This window comes from Protopterus annectens, chromosome 9.part0, assembly GCF_019279795.1.
Source record: "Protopterus annectens isolate FY-2018-M chromosome 9.part0, PAN1.0, whole genome shotgun sequence".
NCBI classification, from domain to species: Eukaryota; Metazoa; Chordata; order Ceratodontiformes; family Protopteridae; genus Protopterus; species Protopterus annectens.
In genome coordinates this window covers 516,864,176-516,886,716 of record NC_056743.1, presented here as the reverse complement: position 1 = coordinate 516,886,716, position 22,541 = coordinate 516,864,176, and the positions used below count along the sequence as shown (strand labels likewise).

General features: G+C 39.0%; 1 protein-coding gene and 1 long non-coding RNA gene across 2 annotated transcripts in view; one reads left to right on the top strand and one right to left on the bottom strand.

Moving 5' to 3' along the window:
- LOC122811315 overlaps positions 1-22,541 on the bottom strand; it is a 1,944,054-nt gene that overhangs the window by 942,064 nt on the left and 979,449 nt on the right. The window contains exon 4 of the long non-coding RNA XR_006366234.1: positions 16,262-16,399. This is a non-coding gene — a long non-coding RNA (uncharacterized LOC122811315). The remainder of the gene's footprint in view (positions 1-16,261; positions 16,400-22,541) is intronic.
- The window catches only part of TACR1 (tachykinin receptor 1), a 790,616-nt gene that overhangs the window by 480,738 nt on the left and 287,337 nt on the right, over positions 1-22,541 (top strand). The gene's annotated exons all lie outside the window — the stretch shown is intronic.

Below are 22,541 nucleotides of genomic sequence, written 5' to 3'. Positions count from 1 at the left end.
TTTATTACTGTCCACAACTTCTCCTCTGGTTGATAAAAATATCTCTTACCTGTATATAAAACTAAAGGGACTAAACACATTTTCACTGCTTGTACTGTGCAATCCATATACAGCAGCATCAAGCTTTTCTGGTTTTGTATTATCTTTTGTTTAGTCTCTTCCCACATATCCTTAGCTGTCATAACAGAATCCTTTTGTTAACCCATACTCCTAAATGCTTCATTTTATTATGTCTCCATACATATGGCTATTGCTGAATCATTCAATGTGTGGGTACACAGGTTACAGATATAGCCTTTGTTTTGTCTGCATTAATTTTGTATTCCAAAAAAAAAAAAACTACTTGAAACTGTCTCAGAATGTTCTACAACTCTGAGATGTCCTTTTCTGATTTTATCCGGTACAAAATTAAAAATAAAGACAACTTTTCTTATTTATTACTGTACCAATTATATCCTTGAATTTCTGAGTTCCTTATTTTATTTGCCAATGGCTCTAAAGGAGAAAAAGGACACCCCTGCCAGGTTTCTCTGTTCAAACACAGCTTATTTGAGACGAACCTCTTACTTCACTCTTTGCCTCCAATCCCTCATATATCCTCCTAATTAACCTTATTATTCTATCAGGGAACACAAATGCTTCCATTGTCCTACTCATAAAATCCCAGCTTACTCTCTTAACTTCTTTCTATGCTTCAAGGCTCAGCAACAACGGTGGCATTTTCTTTCATTGTGGTTCCTTGTGGATTATCATTTTTCTGTTAATATTGTGAAATATTTGCATTACCTCCAAAAAACCACACTGATCCACTATTTTGGCAACAACTTTGCTATTCCATTCGCTATTACAGACAAACACTTCATAATCACGGTGTCAAATAGAAATGGGCCTGTATAAAGCTGGCTCTGATAGGTCTTTACCATCTTTAGGTATTATAGCCACTACAGCTTTCTTCGAGGATGTTGCTGCTTCCCCTTGCCCATTGTCCAAGCAATCTTCACCCTCAACCTCCCTATCTTCTCAATTGGCAGACAAAACAATGTTCGTTTGGTATCTGCTGAAAAACTCAGGAAGCACAATGCCTTGGCAGGACACTCCTACTTCTGTGTAGCCAAGGGAACCCCCAAATCCTCACAAATCATAAGGAAGACTCACATGCCCTCAAGCGTCTGTATAAACTCATCTATCAACAAAATCATCAAAATAACAAGCCACCCTTTCATTACCCACCCTTTGCTGCCAAATCCAGTGAAATAAGATGCTGAACTTCCCAAATGCTACTGAACACCGCATTGGCATGGCCTGATGAAAATAAAATGTTCAGCTGACCATCATACCCAGTAACTGCTACTCCTCCTCGCACACCGGTAATATTCTAAAAACAAATTCAATATCTACCTTTACTAACCAGGATCTGTAAATCCTTTAATGATCTCCACCACTTCATCCAGTGAAGCATACCTAACCTTTGTATCCTCTTTGCAAATAAAATCATAAACCAAATTCCCTTTTGAACAGGATAAGTGGTGAATCAACCAAAATTTTCCCTATTACTTCTTAGGAACCAAACCCAATTTTGACCCTTAAAATTGATAAAAGAAAGGTAATCAATGGATCCAATAACCTAAAATAGCCTGCAGCTCTTTCCTCACCAAGACTTCCAAAATATCTTCCTTCCCTCACACCAAGCACAAATTCTTACCAAGTGAACCATCCCCACAAGTCCCTGACTCAGCAGAAAACCCCTTGGAAAACAACTTTACCAATTCTGCCGCAACCTTCTTATCCATAAAGTTACTAGGCATACGCTTAAAGTTCAGCACCTTAGTGGGTGAATAGGAAACCTGATCCCCTCCTGTGGCCCCAAAATGCCAATCCTCCCCTTTGTCCTCAAAATTACCTCTTCCCAAAATCCCTAAAACCCTTGAGATGATGGATAAGCTGCCCCCAGCCACAGCGATCTCGTGTTAATGAAATCACCATCTTGGTGACCACAATGAATCACTGGATGCACCTCCGCACAATTTGAACAACCATGTGAAAAGCTGTAAGCCACTCATGAACAAAGTCTAGTGTTAACCACCCAACATACACCTAATCCTCCTTCCCCCAACCTTATCCCATCTTGAGCCTCCTGCAACATTAGCGATCATGGTAACTAATCAAATGTCCAGTTGCCTAACTTTCCATCTCAGTGATTGATCCACTGCTTTCCATTCACAAAATTGCTGGGCTTACCACAGCCATGTATTTCCCTCGCAAAATCTTTGTGCTTCACAAATCATGAAAATAAGCCAGGAGTGGTAAGGCCATCACGTTGTCCTTCTCTAGTCACACTGCCATGTAATACACATAACACCAAACACCCAGTTTTCCCATGTCCTAGCTCTCAGCCTTCACATTCTCCGATGGCCCAAGGCCACTATAGCTGCTATAAAGTCCTGGTTATTTGTTGTTTCAGCTTGAAGCAAAAGCTGTACCTCTTCTCCATAGACTAATTCAAAAACATTGATATATTCCCCCTTTCCTGATCTTCTTAACTTATACCGTAATGTGCAGTGTGAAAGGAGACCCACTCCTTCTGCATTAATGATTGCCTGAATAGTTAGCCAGTCCCCCGTACACATGTCAAAGTCAGACCTCACCTCGCTTTTGGACTCTGCCCTATCTACACTTGAACCCAAACTGCCCAATGATGACCCCGTGCAAGCTTCCCTGCCTACCTCCTCCCGGACCTAACCCCTCCCTCCAAGAAGCTGTGGCTCCCCCATTGTACCTCTAAGCTCCTACTGGTACTGGCTTCACTTCCTTCCTTCACTTGCTGAAAGACTGCCTCCACCAAGTAAAGTATCATTACCTGCAACATTGCCTTGTCCTACTCCTCCAGATGCAGGCTCCATCATAGCCATGTCCACCACCTTCCATGGTCACTTTACCTATGTCGGTCTGCTGCCCACTTTGTTCCTTCATGGCTAACGTCTTTGTACTCTGGGATGCCCTGGGTTCTAATGCTGCTGGGCACTCCATCTCTGTCTCCTCTCAGAAGAATTCTTCAGCTTATGCTGCAATAGCCCCCATTTCTGCTGCAAGCTGCATGCCCCACCCATCAGCAAAAGAAACAAAAACTTTAGGAAAAAAATTGTACACCTATAATGCCATATCTCTAAACCCATGACTGACTAGTGACAGTGACAGTTCCCCCTTTCCATTTTTTTTTTTTTTAGTTATGCGCGGCCTACCTTGTGTCTGCTACTTATTATGACCATTATCCCAGCCCCCCACCATGTGCCAATCACTAGCATGTATACCAAGATCATACCTCCCTAGCTCTTATAGCAAGAAACTGTACAACCTGATAATGTAAGAACAAAGACAAACAATTAGGGACATATTTCAAAAATGGTCATATACCCTGAGCCAGTGGATAATGTACCTGGTTGCTTTAAAATACCTTCACTGCAGGACTTGAAGTCTTCAACTCAAATGCCTGCCCTTTTCTCCCACTGCTATAAATGCAAGCCAGCAATTCTGCCAGTGATTCACCAAAACAAAACTTCTTCCTTGGCTTTTTTCTTTTCTCAAACAAACCAGGATATGTCCCCCATATCTCCAGCTTCTCCATGCAAGAAATCTGGCAAAACCTAAAACAATGGAGAAACAAAGGCCCAAAAACAGGAATGGATTTTAAATATTATTATAAACTTAGAAAGTTGCTACATTAACAGGATTTGCATTACCTGACCGATATGTCCTAACCCAAATGTATGTCATTATTTAGTGACCTCCCTCCATAGAGATTTGCCAGCAATCACAAGTTTATGAGTAACAGAGCAAAATATGAGCCAACCATCTGAACCTTTCATGAAAACCTGTGCTGTTGAGAGCTACGTATGAGCCATCAAAAATAACGAAGCTCCTTCGGGCCATTAATCGCACTACGTGCATGCACGACTAACAGCTGTTACTCCATGACCATAATTTTCCCCCAACATGCTCCTGTATCCGGGAGCCACTTCTAAGGAAGTCATTAGCCCTCACTACACAAAATCCCTTCCCACCATGCATTGCTGAATTAATTAAGCAATAACCGACAACGTGGTGTGGTATATTGAAGATTTACCCATGGTTGGCATGGATGAATCACGAGGGTGATTAAATAAAGCCAACCATGGGTAAATTTCAGTATACCACAACCACTGAGTCAGTTATTGCTATTATACAATGACATTATTTAAGGAAAAATAACCCCTTACTTTTCTTAAATAATGTCTTTGTATAACGGCACATTACTGCTCTTCCGACGGTGGTGGTATACTGCGTCCTTGTGTTGATGTACTGCGCATGCGTATAGGACTTGTGTTCCCATGCATACCCAGTACATCAATGCTTTGAAACGGAAGCAATGGAGAAAAGAAAGTCTCCGTTTTTTTTTTTTTTTGTTTATTAAAAAAAAAAAGTTTTTTGGACACTTTACACCAACAGAAAAAAGTCTGGGTGACCGGACCTTTTTCCGTTGGTATATTGTGGGATTTACAATGGGCACGCTGGCCAATCAGCTTGCACGTTTTGGAATATTAATGGGGGGTGGTCATTGTATAATTGTTCATTTTATTTTACCCTACAAAGACCAGAATGAACCAAAATAAGGACTCTGGGGAAAAAAAGGCTAAATGGAGCCTATCCTGTACTCTGTGAAGTGCAGCTTACAATCTTAACTCCCCTCCCCCCAGTTTTTGTTTGTGGAGTTAATTTTATTCTAGGTTTCATTGTGTATGTTGGACAGTTTCCACTTGTTTTATTTTTATTGGCTTTCAATACAGTTTTTGTCATACATTCTGGTAGTGATGATAAAAGTGTTAGTTTAATGACACAAGTCTTAATTTTTTTTTTCATTTTACTTTATACCTAGTTATCATCCTGTGAAACATCTGTGTAGTTTTAAGTCCCAGTAGCTTTATGTACACTTCCTCAGTGCCTATATTTCTGTCACTTGTGTCAAATGCAAAATGACATGTCACTCATGCGGTTTTTACACCACTGCCAAGTAGTAAGGCCCACACCACAACAAATTAGTCTACTTTTTTATTTCAACTACCACCTCAATATTGTGAATAACCTGACCTCAATGGCAGTCTGCTACCAAACTTTTCAACTGTTTTAAGACTTGATGGCTTGCAACTTTCATTAACAGCAGTGTGACTGACTTTATTGACACAAAGATAAAATACCTCTTTTTTTCATTTTTTGAACTAATTTTCAAAATCATCCATTTGAGGAGTGAGTAACTCTGCTGACATACCGTCTTTCCAACCAAACCTGTATTTCCATGACTGTACCTTCAACAAGAAAAACAAAACACATGTTCAAATATAAATGAAGTCTGTTTACCTATTTTTAACTACTGAAAATGCTTTTCTCCTGCTGATTGTACATAACTTAAAATTCCTTTCATTTTCTTTGAATTAAGATTAAGAGTACAAAGAGAGAATATAAGATTTGTTGTAAGCTTTTGCAGCTTTCTGCAAATTAGATGAAATGCTGAAATGTGGTTATTATAGCTGGTCTCCTAGTTCAATGCCATCTTATTGCATCATTCCACATTACACTCTGACTTCACACATACTTCATAATTTCTACATTAAGTCTGGATTGGCATTCTTTATTTCCCACTTATACTTTTTTACATGATTAGAGTGGCTCCCCTACACATCCTGAGGTGGAATTGGTCAAATATCACTAGCCTGCAGGAAAAAAAAGGTCAAACGGCATAATGCCAAACACTTTTTCCCATAGGAAATCCTTGCTGGTGTGGTTTCTAATTGTGTCCCAGCAATGATTCACTTCTTTAAGGAGATTTCTCCCTTCTTTGAGTTGGTGTGACCGTGAAGTTAGAAAATATAAATTTGGGGGGTGGAGTCTTGCCCCCCTGCAAGAAATAAACAAAATAGATTTTTTGTCCTTTTGAATTTCGGGAATTTTTTCCTTTTGGAATGTTAGCTTTAAGGAAGTTGATGTTTCATACTAGAACTGATTAGAATGATAGGGGCATTGGTGAAGAAGGTGAATGCTTTTTTTCCTCTTCAAGCTTTGTTTTCTGAGAAGGAATATATAAACCAGTTATCCCTTCTCAATGTCTGATACATATCACACTCACACACACAAATGGAGCCTATAGGCACACTGATACCATGCTTAATGGGAAGGGGAAATGTGAAACTGCTTTTCTCAAAGGATTAATGCATTCTGTTAAATTTGCAGAGTCAATGAAACGGGAATCAGTGGTGTGTTTCAGGGATTCATATTTCCTGAAAAACAATGCAAGTGTGTGTTAGTCTGACATTAGGAAACAGAGGTGTTAAGTGTCTCCTTTTTCCCCACTGCTGTGGAATCTTAGAGGCAGCATATTTAGTGGGATACAGGTATCAAGTCACATTACTTTTTCTCTCATTTCAACAATAGATTCTGCTCTCATTTTTTATTTTAATTTCCAACAAAAGTTTCTCTAAAAATATGCCTCCATTCTTCTGACTGATGGCTTTGACATCCAAACACACCTTGACTTATTTGCATATCCACAGAAATTAAAGACAGAGAAGACCAAGGAGTTAAGCAAATCATTTCTGCAGCTAGAAGTAGTTATATATTTATCCTATTAGAAAGCTGTTGTGTTAATAAGTAAAAACAAATGTCATGTTTGTTTGCAACAACACATTTTTATATTATATGGGGGAAATACCATTCATTCAGTAGCCTACTAACCTGACTTAAGTTGTTAGACAATTTCTCCCTTGGAAACAAATTTAAATGCCATTATGAGTGTGAAGAACATGATTTATCTGCATCATACAAACCTTTAAGTTAAGTAGAATGAGAAAATCTGTCCAACTGGGAGTTTCATATATTTGGACTTCACATACTGCTGGTCAGAGCCAAACTAGAAACAGAACTTACAATCAGAAAATATAGATCTTTATTCAAAGCACTGTTTGATAGGCACCTGGAAAATGTATAAGGGCTTCAGGGAATGCTTTGCTAAGCAGTTTACCTCATCTTAGAAGAAATAAATAAATCACAAAAGATTAAAACATGCAGTAGTTGTCTTGTTGGATGATATAGGCGTACATACTGTAAGTAAATCAAACATTCAATCAGCAAAGCTATTACTGTTTTGCATATTGGTTTAGAGAAAGCTATTGTGTATAAAAATAGAATCACTACTAACAAAGTACTTTTTTTATCACCCTTACAAGGTATGGTAGCAATTGCTCCTATGCTTATAACAGCAGAAATACAAACCTAGTTGTCAGTACCACGCATCATAGGTGAATGCAGTGTACAATTAAATATACAGTTTAAAAAGTTTCCATTCTTGCCAGAGAAGAAAAACTTATAACTGAAAGCTGATTAAAGGATCCATGCTTTGCCTTATTTTCCCTCTCATCACTTGTGTAAAAAATGGCTTTTGTTCTGCTTAACTTAAACCTAATTAATTATTCAAGAGATAATATACTGGATACTTTGTCAAAAATCAGTTTGAAGTGCTTGAAATGCTTGGCGTAGCAGAAACATTCAACAAAATCTTTAAGCTAGTCCACTGTGAAAGAATAGCTGAATACTATAAACAGAAATAGTTGTTTAATTTACATTTGTGGTAATTTAGTGACTTGCTGCAGGGAGGTAACAAAAACTGAAGCTGTTATGCAACATAAAGTTTCATTTTTTTCTACACTTCTTTCTTGTGTTAAGTAACACGACTTTGTTTTCTTGATTATGTACCAAGACATATTTTGTTATCACTGCTCATTTCCTTTAGGTTTAGTGTTTCCCATGATTCTTGCTCGGGTTACTGGTTCCACTGAACAATGAATTTTCATTCTTCAAACATGATCACATCCACTGTTGTTATAGTTACTATCAACTCAATGGAGTATGAATGAAACATGATCATAGGCTTTCAGCATTAGTTACTATCAACTAATACTCAAAGCACTACGCATGAAACAGAAGTACAGGCCTTCAGCATTAGTTACTATTAAAAAATACTCGAGAGCTTTGACAACGAACATAAATAGTATGTGGGCCCTCTGGCTGTTCAAGTCATTCTTAATAATTTAAATGCACTAACAGAGGGTATAAATAGAGTTTAGTGATAATAACACAAAACACATTTACTAAATGGCACGATTCTATATTATGCAGACACTTACACAAGGTCTAAGAGGTGGTGACCTCATTAATAAAACATTGGAATGTGAGACAAGATGGATTATCAGATTGAGAGCAGATGAACCACCTGGTCTCAATGACAAGGTACAGATAAAACCTTTTCTAAAGAGTAGGAGGATATATAGACCGAGGTAAACATGACTTTACCATCGTGCCATTTAGTAAATGTGTTTTGTGTTATTATCACTAAACTCTATTTATACCCTCTGTTAGTGCATTTAAATTATTAAGAATGACTTGAACAGCCAGAGGGCCCACATACTATTTATGTTCGTTGTCAAAGCTCTCGAGATTTTATGATAGGTTAGATTAGCCATATTCTGTATGTTTTTTGAACAGAGTGTGTATCTGCATAGTATATTTATCAAGCCCTTAAGTTATATGACTTCCTATATAGATGGCAGTGCATCTGACTTCCAAATTCTATGTGATGGAATTTTTATGACGTTTTACAAAGTATTTGATTTTTGCATGTACATCTTTCTTTTAAAGTGCAGGAAGATACACAGATTGAGGTAAACATGAACCCATTATTCTTCATTCTAGTAGGTGCGTTTCGCAACAGTTTTAATAGGACTTTATTTATAACCTTTGTTAGTGTATCTAAGCCGTCAAGAGTGACTTGAATAACCAGTGATTTGACCTGCCATTTATGTTCCCTGTAAGAGTATTAGTGCTTTAAAGAAAGGATAGATCAGTTACATTCTCATGGTCTTTCCACAGTTTGTGTATCTGCATAGTATATCACTTAGATTTCAAGTGATTTGTCTGCTTATATAGATGGCAGTGCACATGTCCTCTTTTTATATATATTATAAAAAAAAAAAATTTATGTGTTTGAATTTGAATTTTTATGACATTTTTTATAATGTATTCATCTTTATATGTAGTTTTATATGTCTATGAATTTTTAATGTATATTACAAAGGAATTTACATGTATGTACTGAGCACTTTAAATGACACTGTGTCTCTAATGCAATTTTTGCAACCAATCACAACATTTGGAGGGCTTTTTAAATGTTTGAAGAACTGTGTATAGTTACATAAGTCTGATGAAGCCTTTTGGCGAAAGCGCTCACTTTGTTACGTGCAAATAAAAGTTTTACTAAAGATTAAGGACTGCCTGCTACGATTCACTTCGTTTATTTCACTGTTGGAAGTTGTTACTCATTTTATTGCCATAGGGAACAGCGTATATGGTGTTTGATTTATACTTCTATATTTTCTTTACGCTTGTTCCCGTCTCCGTTGGTGTGCCTATCTGCATTGTGTTTATTTTTATATATTATCTTTGGTCGGTGCAGCACTCTAGGAGGATGGCGAACGTGGATATTCAAAATATTGAAAATATTGAACTTCCTTATATTCCGCCCATGCTGGAGAGGGCGAGCAAGTTCACTGAACGTTTCCAAGTTTGTGTGACCGGAGGAGACAACCATTTACTTGACTTTGAACCCAACATTGAAGGGAATATGGATACTAATAATGCTATGTACAATTCAAACGCTACAAAAGACTTGCAGGAGATCGAGACTGCTTTTACAAAATTGAAGAAGCTGCAGGTACAAAGACATTATTTTGAAGCCTGTTTGAACAAAAAGATAATTCCGCGTGGGCTTCGCATTTTAAAGATGCCCACGTCTGGTAATCAGTTTCCGGAATTATTATACCGTTGGCAGCAGCTCAATCTTGAGCTGAGCTTCAACTACATGAGACTTCTTGTCGATTATCATACACCAGAGGAAAACAGGTTAAGACTTTTAGTGAACAAATTGTTTGGTGATTTTAAGACAAAATATAATGAGAATGTGTATGTACTAAGACTTGAAAAAGTCTTAGATGATGTTATGCTGTTGGAAAAACGTTTATTTGATCAGAAGAAGCATAAAATGACCAGGGACATGCGTGATTTTAAGAATAATCAAGTTTTCATGTGGCCTAGGGAGAGTAATAACAATGTACCTAGCTCTAGTGGCTCACGTATTGAACAACGCAGTTATGCGAATGTTATGACTAGAAACCATATACATAAGGAATTCAATAGTAATTTGTCTAATGCTATTGGAGAAGTGAATGGTGTGGAGATTCAGTCAGGTGTTTCAGGTCAAACACCTGTTTGTAATATAGGCAATGATGCTGTACTAGCAGATAGACAAGATTTAAATACAGGGAATGTATCACTTACCAAGGAACAAGGGAATATATCTATAATGGGCAAAGGAACAGTTAGAACACAGGGTGATGACAGCAGTGGGTTGAGAGCCCCTGATATGTCAGGGGACGCAGTGGTTTGCACTAATACACTTACTAATGCTAAGTCACCACTCAATGAAAGAGTGGTTAGACCCAAGGATAATAGTAATGCTTTCTTAACAACGAATAAGGTCAATACTCCATTCCCAATAGCACAAGATCATTTTTTGGGAAGGAGACGGTCTGCCAGCAGGGGCAGGCAGAAGTGGAAAGGCTCTACAGAGGAGCAGCATGGTCCCACACTGAAAAAGATGTGGGAAAGACCAACTCACTAGTTATTAATTTATCTAGTAGAGTTTTGAATAAATATGAGGAACAGGTCTTAAATAAAGGCCTTAGTTTTATTCCCACTAAGAACAGTGATCTAGTGGATACTGTCATTGATACAAAGTTGTTTATCAGAAAAGTACAATTAACACTGGATTATGGCCAGGAGAACTATGATACAGGATCTACCAGGTTTAGAGCAAACAGTACGTATATTCCACAGTTACACCCCGCAATTGAGGTATTTGGTAAGGTGTTAGAGAATGACATATATGATTATTATCAAAATAAAAGGGTTACAAGACATAAACAAAATTTAAATCACTATCAAAGGAAAGCACTAAATGACCTAAGAAATGATGAATCAATGGTTATTAGACCAGCTGACAAAGGAGGTCCTATTGTTCTGCTAGACATTTCTGACTATAATGAGAGGATGAGACGACTTCTCAGTGATGATAAATCTTATCAAAGAATAGACTATCAAACAGTGGTGGATAAAGTATTCAATGTATACTATATGTTAGATGATCTCCTCATGTCCTTAGATATTACTAAAGAACTGTTTGAATTTTTTAAAGTTAAGGATCCGGTAATACCAGTTGTTCAGGGGTTACCGAAAATTCATAAATCCCGTATGGACCCTCCCATGAGACCGATTGTAGCGGGCCAGGGTTGGGTCACGGAGCCGCTCTCAGTATATACAGAGAATTTATTAAGACCTTTAGTAGATGAGAACATCAGAATACTTAAGGACAGTAAACATTTTTTGATAGATCTATACACTTATACAAGACAGTTGAGTGATGATCAACCATTCTTGTTAGTGACTCTGGATGTTGTGAGCCTATTTACAGTGATCCCGAATGAGGTGGGCATTAACTATATACTAGATTATTTACGTACACACTCACAATTCTCAACCAAGAAGGTGGATTTAGTTGCTTTATATCTTGAAACCATTTTAACGAACAATGTGTTTGTCTTTGATGATGATTTATTTTTTCAGACAGATGGCGTAGCTATGGGCACACCTTGTGCCAATAGCTACGCCAATCTAGTCATGGCTACTTGGGAAGATAAGTACATGTGTGATAATGCTCACTTTAAGGAATATGTAGGTATGTACTGCAGATTTGTGGATGACCTCTTTCTTGTTTGGCTAGGGGATGAGGAATCCCTGAAAAGTTTTGTTAATTATATGGATACCTCTACTAATTTTTTGAAGTTTACTCTAAACTTTTCCAGAACTAACATCTCCTTTCTGGATGTAGAAATACATAGATTGCCTAATGGCTTGCTGAACACGTCCATTCATAGGAAGGGGTGCTACAGAAATACTTTACTTCACAGACAAAGTATGCACCCCCTACATGTTTTTAACAATGTTTTGAAAGGACAATTCATGAGGGCGTCTAGGTTGAACCCCAGAGAGGAAAATTATAGGTCTGAAGTACAAGACCTTAAGATAAGATTTTTAGAGAGGGGATATGATGAACGAAAGATCAATGAGACAATCATTGAAGTGGACTCATTAAGATCCAATAGAGCCAGACCCTATTTTTTGGAGCAATATGAACAACCTGAGGTGATAAATACACCCACAAAGGTAGTTAGAGCTACCATATCTTTTAGTAAAGTGAGTTCAGAAGTAATAGGGTTCATGTATAAGCATTGGGACATCCTTCGTTCAGATAATGAAGTGAGTAAGGTTGTAGGTCCTAAGCCAAGAGTGACATATAAGAATCACCCCAATCTGAAGAGCCTGCTATGTAGACCCAAGTATGCTCGCATTAGGAGGAACAACACAGGTATTGACTCGAATACTTTACCTTGTGGTAAATGTAATCAATGTAATTTTATAAATCTGAACACTGAGTTTATACATCCAAATACAACACGTAAGTTTAGTTTTCACACCAATACCAACTGTGAAACCAGAAATGTTGTTTATCTAGCTATCTGCAACTCATGCCCGGCCTTCTATGTTGGGAAGACCAATCGTACCCTAAAGGAACGAATTAGGGAACACAACTACCAAATTAGAATAGGCGCTGATGTCAATGCATTATCTAGACATTATAAAGAAGCAGGGGCTGACCATATGTTCAAATTCTATATTATGCAGACACTTACACAAGGTCTAAGAGGTGGTGACCTCATTAATAAAACATTGGAATGTGAGACAAGATGGATTATCAGATTGAGAGCAGATGAACCACCTGGTCTCAATGACAAGGTACAGATAAAACCTTTTCTAAAGAGTAGGAGGATATATAGACCGAGGTAAACATGACTTTACCATCGTGCCATTTAGTAAATGTGTTTTGTGTTATTATCACTAAACTCTATTTATACCCTCTGTTAGTGCATTTAAATTATTAAGAATGACTTGAACAGCCAGAGGGCCCACATACTATTTATGTTCGTTGTCAAAGCTCTCGAGATTTTATGATAGGTTAGATTAGCCATATTCTGTATATTAAAAAATACTCAGTGCACCATGCATGAAATAAGAGCACAGGTCTTAAGCCTTGTGAATTAGTAACACTTCTTATGAGACAGCAGGTTACTCTGCTTAATTAAATCTCAGCATTGATAAGTTTTTGATAAGCCACAGAGAGTTTTGATGCATATTTTAAAAATGTGGTAATTAGTAAATATCTTTTAAAAACATTTTCTCTACATACTACACTACTGAGAGAATTAAAATGCACACACGCACACACAACCAGTTACATCTTTCAGTGCTTATGTTCTTATACCTTATCAAAAGTGAAATTCTGTAAGGTGGCAATACAGTGGCTTAATAAATCAGTAAGGCAGAAAAGTATGTGTGTGCTTTCATGTAGTGACATCACACCTGCTGTTAACATATGACATGAAAAAAATCAACTGTTTGACCACTTACAGAAATTATAAAATAATAATCGTGGCAGGAGTGGGAGTTATAATGCCATTTACTCCTGGCAGGCCTAAAATACAGAGGCTAGGAAGGAATAAATTTCAATACAACTCCCATTTCAAAGGCATGTTTTATTGCTATTTATTAAGATAAATGTATGATTTGTGTCTTATACGAGGGAAGAATGTTAGTACCGTTGCTTAGTATTCCAAGGAGCCAGATAAATGAGTAGAAGAGATGCATAGTTTGCTTTTTGGTAAAGGATATATAGTTTTCCAATTATGCAGCATTATTGAAAAGTACATTTTGTAGCCACCAGGGCTAGCTAAGGTAGCTGAAAAGATGAGTAATGCTCATATGTTAAACAAACTAATGGGGATGGCAAGTAATGAGAAAACATGAAATACTGCTTTCACCTGATTACATGAAACATTCATCTGCAATGTAAATGGGACCTTTTTGATAAAGTACTTTCTGGTTGTACAGTGCTGACTTGTGACAGAAGTTCCATTTTTCACTGCATACTTGAGGGAGATGATGTCTGAGTACATGCTTGACTGCTGAATATTCTTTGCAGGAATTAATTTGCTCATGTCTAGAACAGTCAGCAGTCAGTCTGTGTGCCATATTCATGCTAATTACACACTTTTCTCACACAAGACAGAGTGCACAATTGAATGCTACACCAGTTTCCTACTGTTGTCATGCACGGGCTCATTTGTAATAATATGCTTTTATGTGACTGCTCTGGAAATTACAATGCAATTGTGATATATAGCCACTTTTTTATAGTTTGATCACAAGTTCAGTCTCCTAAATTTAAGATTTTGAAATTTGGGATAAACTCCTTCAGTCAAGAACAAACAAACTGAGGAAGGTTCAGAGAAGACGCATCTCATGCTGACAAATGCAGAGACATAATAAGTGGAGGCATAGCCTTCTTTTATTTACAATAAAGTTTGTTTTTACATACTTAAAAGCTACGTCGTAATCTGTCATAGTATGAGGGACATCCTGATTCCCACTCATTTTGTGTGTTATACATAATGCATAGAAACGTGTGAAATGCAAAAATGCTTCAAGAATGCTAAATTTGTCTTACAACATACTGCATGTAAACAGCATTCCCTTCAGTGTGTTCTGAGTTTAACTGCATTTAAACATCACAGTTTCCACAGTGCTCTGAGAGCTTATGATGTGATCTTTAAGGATGTGCTCTCAATTTTTAAGGTTTTTGCATTCTATATTGTTCTTCATTCTGAGTATCAAAGTGTGTTTGTCTCTTATTTCATTCAAAAAGAGCTGGGAGGTAGGTTGGAAGCTTTTCAACAAGGTACATGCTGTTTTCATTACAGTGTTTATAGCAAGCTCATTGTTGACTTAAAATAATTCATGGTGAATCCTAAAAGTGGATATTTCTTCATCATATGAACTAAATGGAAAGTGCTACATGGAGTATGTTAAATTCAATTGTGTACATGCCACACATATCAATTTAAGATTTTAGTTTTGGGAGATAAAGTACATGAACTCACTGAAAACCAATCACTTTAGTAATGACATCATAAGCTTTAGGTCACAGATGCAGATTGATGGCATTTTGATATTGCAGCTGATGAAGTAGGAGGTAGGCCTTGGACACTGATGTCTCCACTGACCTACCTTCTATCTCCAAATCAGAAGCCCTTCTAATGCAAAAGAAATGAGTTGAAAAAATTTTTTTTTTTATTTTATTTTATTTTACATTTGTTTACCGGGCTAGTCTAGCTGGATACATGTCCTTTTTCAGTAGAGGCCCGGGGAGATAAGCTCCAAGACATGGTCTAAATACAATAGTACAAGTTCAAACAACACAGAAAAAAAATATCAATATACTAATAAAAATAGCAACTTTAAAAAGGAAATAAAACTCATCAACAATGGTATTAAGTAATTAACAGTAAACAGAAAAACCTTTCTCCCAGAGAACCAATATACTGTAAAGCTGATTTCCTGTTATTATCTTACCCCCTTTAGACCGAAAAAACAGATTTTGAGGATTCCCAGCATGCATCTGCTGTAACTTCCTAGCCCACCATACCGGACACAACAAATCATTTCCGTCCTTTTGCAGAACCATCTGCAAGCCCCTCCGCATCTAACCATCTTAGACCTACACAAGCAAATCTCTACTGATATGGAAATACCATCACATCTCTCCAAACCAGTGAACCTAACAACTGTTATACCCTAATGCTCCGTGATACATCCAGAGTGACATTATCACCCACAAGTTATAATCCACTGACTCCCCATTCACTAGCTGTAAACCCTGCAACAAAACCTTAATAACCTGCCTTGTCATCAGCCACTGCCTATACTGCCTAACATGAGCAACTCTACCCCATCCTTTCAACATACGAGCTACTGTCCAGGATTTTGTGAAATCATCCAACCCTGTCACCAGGGGAAGTATAGTGATCATTACCAGATCCACCTTAACCAAGTGGACAGCCTTACCTTGGACCCAAGCCTGAGCTATGTATTGCAATAACAATTTCTCATACCAAAATCTCTCTTCATCAAGGCAGCTGCAAGACAAATTTATCAAAATCGTGTAAAGCCCTACCATATGCCTTCCTTGTGGAAACTGCCCAGGATTGCTGCACCAACTGTCTGGTTACTTCAGTCTAATCTTCCAAACTTTATCCGGCAACCGAACCTGTTCATCTGTTGCCTCTGGAGCTAACTGCTAGAACCTGGAAAACTGAAAACAAGATAAACTGTCAGCAATCCTGTTCATAGCACCTGCCAATTGCACACCTGCAAAACAAACGTTAATTAATAAATACTGCAATACCAATTTGCGTAACGCAAACAAAAGCAATTTAGATTTTGTTGTCTTTGACTGTCAAACTCACATGGCTGCCATACTTTCTGAATGAAAAATGACTCTCTTACCAAGTAACCACTCTTACCATACCACAGATGCTGCCTAAATTGGCATCACTTCCAAAAAGGCCACCTCTCTTTTCCATTCATCCTCCCAATTGTCTATCTGCAAAGCTGCAAACCATTCACTGCTAGAATACGCTCCCATCTCAATACCCCCCGCTGCATCTATAAAAAAAATTACAACTCTCCTTGAACAACCCAATCTGACTGCCATAAAGAAAAAAAACACATTAAACTGATCTAAAAAGGACAATGCTAAGTAAGCACGAACAAGCTTACCAATTCTCACCCAATGATGCTTACTTCTCTCCCCTTATAGCAAAAAATTCACAGATCTGCAAAGCATATGACCAGGATGAACTGTGCAGGATGGTAATTCATTAGCCCTAACAGCTCTATAATGTCCTTAATCATCACCTCGTCCTTACTCTTTATCCAAGCAATCTTTTCAAGTGTTTTATCTTCTCAAGCAGTAAAGAAAATAAATCTTGTCCTACATCCACTAGCAATTCCAAGAGAGACAATGCCTTGGCAGGTCCTTCCAACTTCTGTGTGGCTAAGAGTACACCCAACAAATCACACATCTTCAAAAACTCCCACATACTCTTCAACAAATCCATCACCTATTAATAAAAATTGTCCACATAATGCACCACCTTCTGAGAGCCCACCTGTTGCTGCCAAATCCACTGGAAAGTGGTGCTAAACTTCTTAAAAATGGCACAGGCCACTGAACACCCCCATTTACATGGCCTCATCAAAATGGAACTTGTTGTCGACCACCATGGCTAACCCATGGCCACTCTTCTTCCTGCACTGATAATAACTGAAAGGTAATTTCAACATCCACCTTACTTAACCATGGGTCTGCAAACCCCTGAATAATCTGCACTGCATCATCCAATGAGGCATAACTAACTTTAATGTCTTCCACCAAAATGAAATCATTAACTGACTTCCCTTCTGGATAGGACAAATGGTGAATTAGCCAAAATTCACCCGGTGACTTCTTTGTGATCAAACTTAACGGCAACACAGTAAAGCTGCCAAAGGGTGGATAATCAAACAGGCCCAGTAACCTGCCTATACACCATTCCCTCTCCACCAAACCTTTTAAAATCTTCTCCCTCCTGTAGAAAATCCTTCAATTAATTCCTCTGTAACTGATAAATCAAGAAATTACTGAAGAATGTGCCACGACACCCTCACCTTAATGGGCAAATGAGTCAAACAATGTTCCCCTCCATCCTCAAAAAGACACCCCCCCCATATATTCATAAAAATGTACTCATCCCCAAAAACCTTGAAATCCCTGAGACATAGGAGGGAACACTCCCGCTTCAGTGGGAATGGAACCCAGACTGGCCAAACTACCATCAGGCAGCCACAATGTATAGCAGGATGTATGCATGCACAGTTTGAACAAGTGTGCACAAACCTGCATGCCACCCAGAAAGCCCCGCATTAAAGACCCAGCACACCCTGAACCCTGTGTCTCCTAGCCTTCCCCTCTTGCCAGCAGCCCCAAAGTTATCCATTATGGTTACTAACCGAATGTCAGGGTGCCTAACTTTCCAGTGCAGTGACTGATCGACAGCCTTACACTTATGGAATTGCTGATCATACCGCAGCCAGGTGTTCCCTGTTTGGAGATGTTGTGCCTCAAGGATCATGAGAAAATAAGCCAAAAATGGTAATGCCATTGAACTATCCTTTTCCAACCAAACGGCCATGTAGTACACAAAACCCAACACCTAATTATTCCATGTTCTTGCTGACAGCTTACTTACTCTCCTCCACTCCAATGCCACTAAGGCCACTGGAAGATCTTTGCTATTTGCCATTTTGGACTCAACCAAGCATTGAACCCTTTCAGCATCAATTAACTTGAAAATATCTATGTACTTACCCTTCCAGATCATCTCTTTAATGGATGCTGGTATGTGAGGGGTCAAGAAGACACCCCCCTTCTCCCTTGTCCCAAAGCCTGTTTAGGCAAACATTCCCCTGGATGGATTCCAAATTCCAAATCCCCCTCTTGCCACTGTGATTTTTTTCCCTGGCTAAGGATGACCCTGCACTTCCTAAAGACCCTAGGCTACCTTCCTCTATGAATCCAACTCTTTGGACCTGTCCCCATCACTATGCCTTTCCCGCTCCCCCAGGATGTTTACAATCTTACCAGGCTGCTGAAGGAAATCCCTGTCCTCACCTACCATCAGGCTAGTCCACAGTCATACCAAGCCTTACGTATCTGTATGAACCCCCAACAGAGCATCATTACCTGCAGCTGCCTCATGGACAAGTCCATTAGCCAGAACCTCCACTGTGGAACTGTCGGCTTTTCTGCCCATTTCCCTTGGGCTACTGACCTGTTCTTCATCACCTGCCCTCTCCTCTTCCTTCTGGGCTTGCTGGGCTCATCTGCCACAGTAGACTCACTATTTGGCAAGTCTCTAAAAAGTTCTTCCACCTGAAAGACAATGGCCGCCCATCTTTGTCTCAAACTCTGTGCTTCAGCCATCTGTCCCCAAGTACCTACAGCTCATCTCAGACGTAAGCTTGCAATACAGCAAGTTCATGCCTAAATCTGACCACCCCCCTTCAGCTAAACTCAACAAAACCCCCTTTAGCTCCTCCTTACACCTACCTCACTTCCTCCCTAACACTCATCCATACTAACTTAACCCTTCCTTACCCATTACTTGATCTAAGCTGTTTCCACTTCCTACCCAGTCCTAACATACATTCTCCCCACCCTTCCCAAACCTTTAAACCCCCTTCTCCTTTTCCTTTTCCTTCTAACCAACTAACCACTTAAAGTGCCGGGTTGAATGCTTAGTGTGTCTGTTATTCTAAAACTGTCTTAGTTCTGGTTTAAGTGCTTGGGTTTCAGACCAGTTATTTTACATATCTTACATTAAGAATGTTTGTGGTCTATACTCTTGGGGGAGGAGAGGGTAACATCTGTTCTTCTGAGCTGGGAATTGCTGGTTGAAGGTTTACTGTGCCTGCTTATTTGAACTGTTTTTTTTTCTGAAATTGTTGCACTTTGTTTGCTATAGCATAGACCAGATTCAGACCTTCTCAATTTAGTTCTGTTTGTATAACTTGAGTACTAAACCAGGTCATCTTTTGATGGTGAGGCCCCCCCTGCACCCTAGTGGCAGGAGTGTGCAGTTAGAATTCATCTGACTGACGTTTGCTAGAACAGGACTCAGCTTTGTGCTTTTTTATTGGTTAATTTGTTTAAATCAGTTTGCTCTTGTTTGCTACATAAGCACCATGTTTATGCAGGTTTGGACTTGTTTTAGGAAAGCTCCAGAGAGTTTGGTGCCCAGCTCCTCATCTGCTGCATTTATTTGATCAATCCAAAGTATCTTCTGATCTCTGCAATGTATATTGCACTTTTGAACTGCATTTTTACTATATCACTGCTTAAACTGTTTTTTCTGAAATTGTTGCATTTTGTTTGCTGCAGCATAGACTTGATTCAGACTTGCTGAATCTAGTTCTGTTTGTATAACTTGAGAACTAAACCAGGCCTTCTTTTATTGGAGAGGGTTCCCCTGCACTCTAGTGGCAGTAATGTGCAGTTGGAACTCATCTGATTGAAGGTTGCTGGAACAGGGCTCAATGTTGAGCTTTTTTACTGGTTAATTTGTTTAAATTAGTTTGCTCTCATTTGCTACATAAGCACTGGGTTTGTGCTGGTTTGGCATCACTCACTGCTGAGCATCAGTGGGCACCGTTGGCAGTTATAGGTGCAAACACTTATGCCTACACATTTTCCCTTAGTATTCTGCTGGTGCTCCATTGGTGAGATGAAGCGACTGTTGCTCAATGACAGGTGATACATTCAATGAAGATCCTGAGATACCAACACAGATCCTACCCACTAGCCCTTCATATTTTTTGTCCACTTCTCCTGGTCCTTCCTGTCCTCTCCATGTTTTCTGACCACATCAACTTACCTAGCATTATGGATGGACAACTTCCCACAGTTTCTCCAGCCAGCCTGGTTGACATGGACATCCTGAGACAATGTAGCAACTGCCTCATGTACACTGACAACCCACTTCTTCTAGTCCACACAAACTCATTATGTGAGAGATGCATCTATAGAAAGAACCTAGAATCCAGGCTTTATCACTCACCAGTCAGTCCATCTGATACTAAGTAAGTTGTCAGCATGCACACCTCATCTCCTGCACCTACCAAACCAACAACACATAAACCTACATATGATGAGGTTCTTACCAGAAGCTTAACTAAACATCAGAGACCTCACAAACACAAGCATAAGTCACATAATACGTACTCTGCAGAAGACAGTACACGTAATGTATCACACACCAGTGTCTCACCAGTCAAGTTCCTAAGGCATAACACAAAAACAAACATCTTAGTCATAGGGAACTCAGTTGTGAGACACAAAGATGTCCCTCTCACCAGGTTGGATAAGGAAAAAGTCACAATCCTCACAATCAGCTCTGTATCAGGTGCCAGGATCTGCCACATTACACATGCACTCAAGTCTCTCAACAAGAGGCACTGTTATGACTCCGTCATAGTCCATGTTGGTGTGATTGACTTGAGACATACCTCAGTAGACTATATGAAGAGAGACATGACTGAGTTTTCTGATTATGTGTCTCAGGTAGGTATGTCCCTAGCCCTAAGCAACATTTTACCTTTGCCTAGAATGATACCTCAGTACGAACAAAAAATGATTGTCTTCAACAATTGGCTTAGTTTCTGGTGTCATTCAAAGAAGATCCAGTATCTATCAGCCTGGGATGATATGGTCAACAGATGTCAATGCTTTGGCAGAGATGGTCTTCAGCTGTCATCCCTGGAATTTTGATTATTGGCTAAGGTTTTTGCCACTGCCATAGTGCCTTTTTTAGGCAATGCCACAAGAACAAAATTTCCAACATAAAAATACCCTCTAAAAATAATCGCACTGGAAACAGTCCTCACCTTGGAAGATGCTGATATTTGTGCAGTCACTGAGACCTGGTTTAAGGCTGAGAGCAACCCAGATATAGTAGGTTACATTTCCTTCCACACATTCATACCACAAACTGAAGGCATGAGAACTAAAGGCAGTGATGCATCAATATTCATTAAAGATAAATACATCTCTAGATTGGTTAAACAGCACAATTCCCTTGAATTACTTCAGGTGCAATTGACTGTAGGTAAGATCCCTCTTCTGAGTATTGCCAGCTATAGGACCCCCTCCATGAATCAGGACATCCACTCAGTTTACTTGGATCTACTTGAGTCAGTCAAGGTATAACCAGACACCCTGGTTTTCGGCGACTTTAATTACCCATCCATTGATTGGGTAAATTATGTGTGCTCTTGCTCACTTACTCAAGGGGTTCCTGGACTTTAACTCCAATGCCCTGGACCAGCTGGTTCTAGTGCTCACCAACATGGGGGACCAGTGCACCACCCCCAGTGTGTGACCATCCCTGGTGAGATCTGACCACAAATCAGTCTCGTTAGAAGTAACTATAGCACAAGATCCCCCATAGTAACAACTAGACTAAAAAACTTCTCTAAGGCCAATTACAACCTCTTATGTGACAGCATAAATAGCTTTATAGCCCCTCCCCCCCACTGATGGAACAGACACCTATGCTGAGTTATACACCAATGCTTTATAGGCGCACCTGTACAATTGCACTGATTTTGCCATACCTGATGGATCCAAAGCAAGACCTTCAAGCAAAACAAACCTGCCTGGTGGACAACTGCCATTAATAGACTATACAACAGGAGAAAGAAATTGCTGTCTAAGCGTAGGAAGGAATGGTCTCAAAACTGGAAACACTCCCTCCTCAATATAAACAAGCAAATAAGACTCCTAGTGAAGTCTTTCAAAGCTAACTATGAATCCAAATTAGATTCCCTAACTAAGGATAACCACAAAGTGTTCTTTA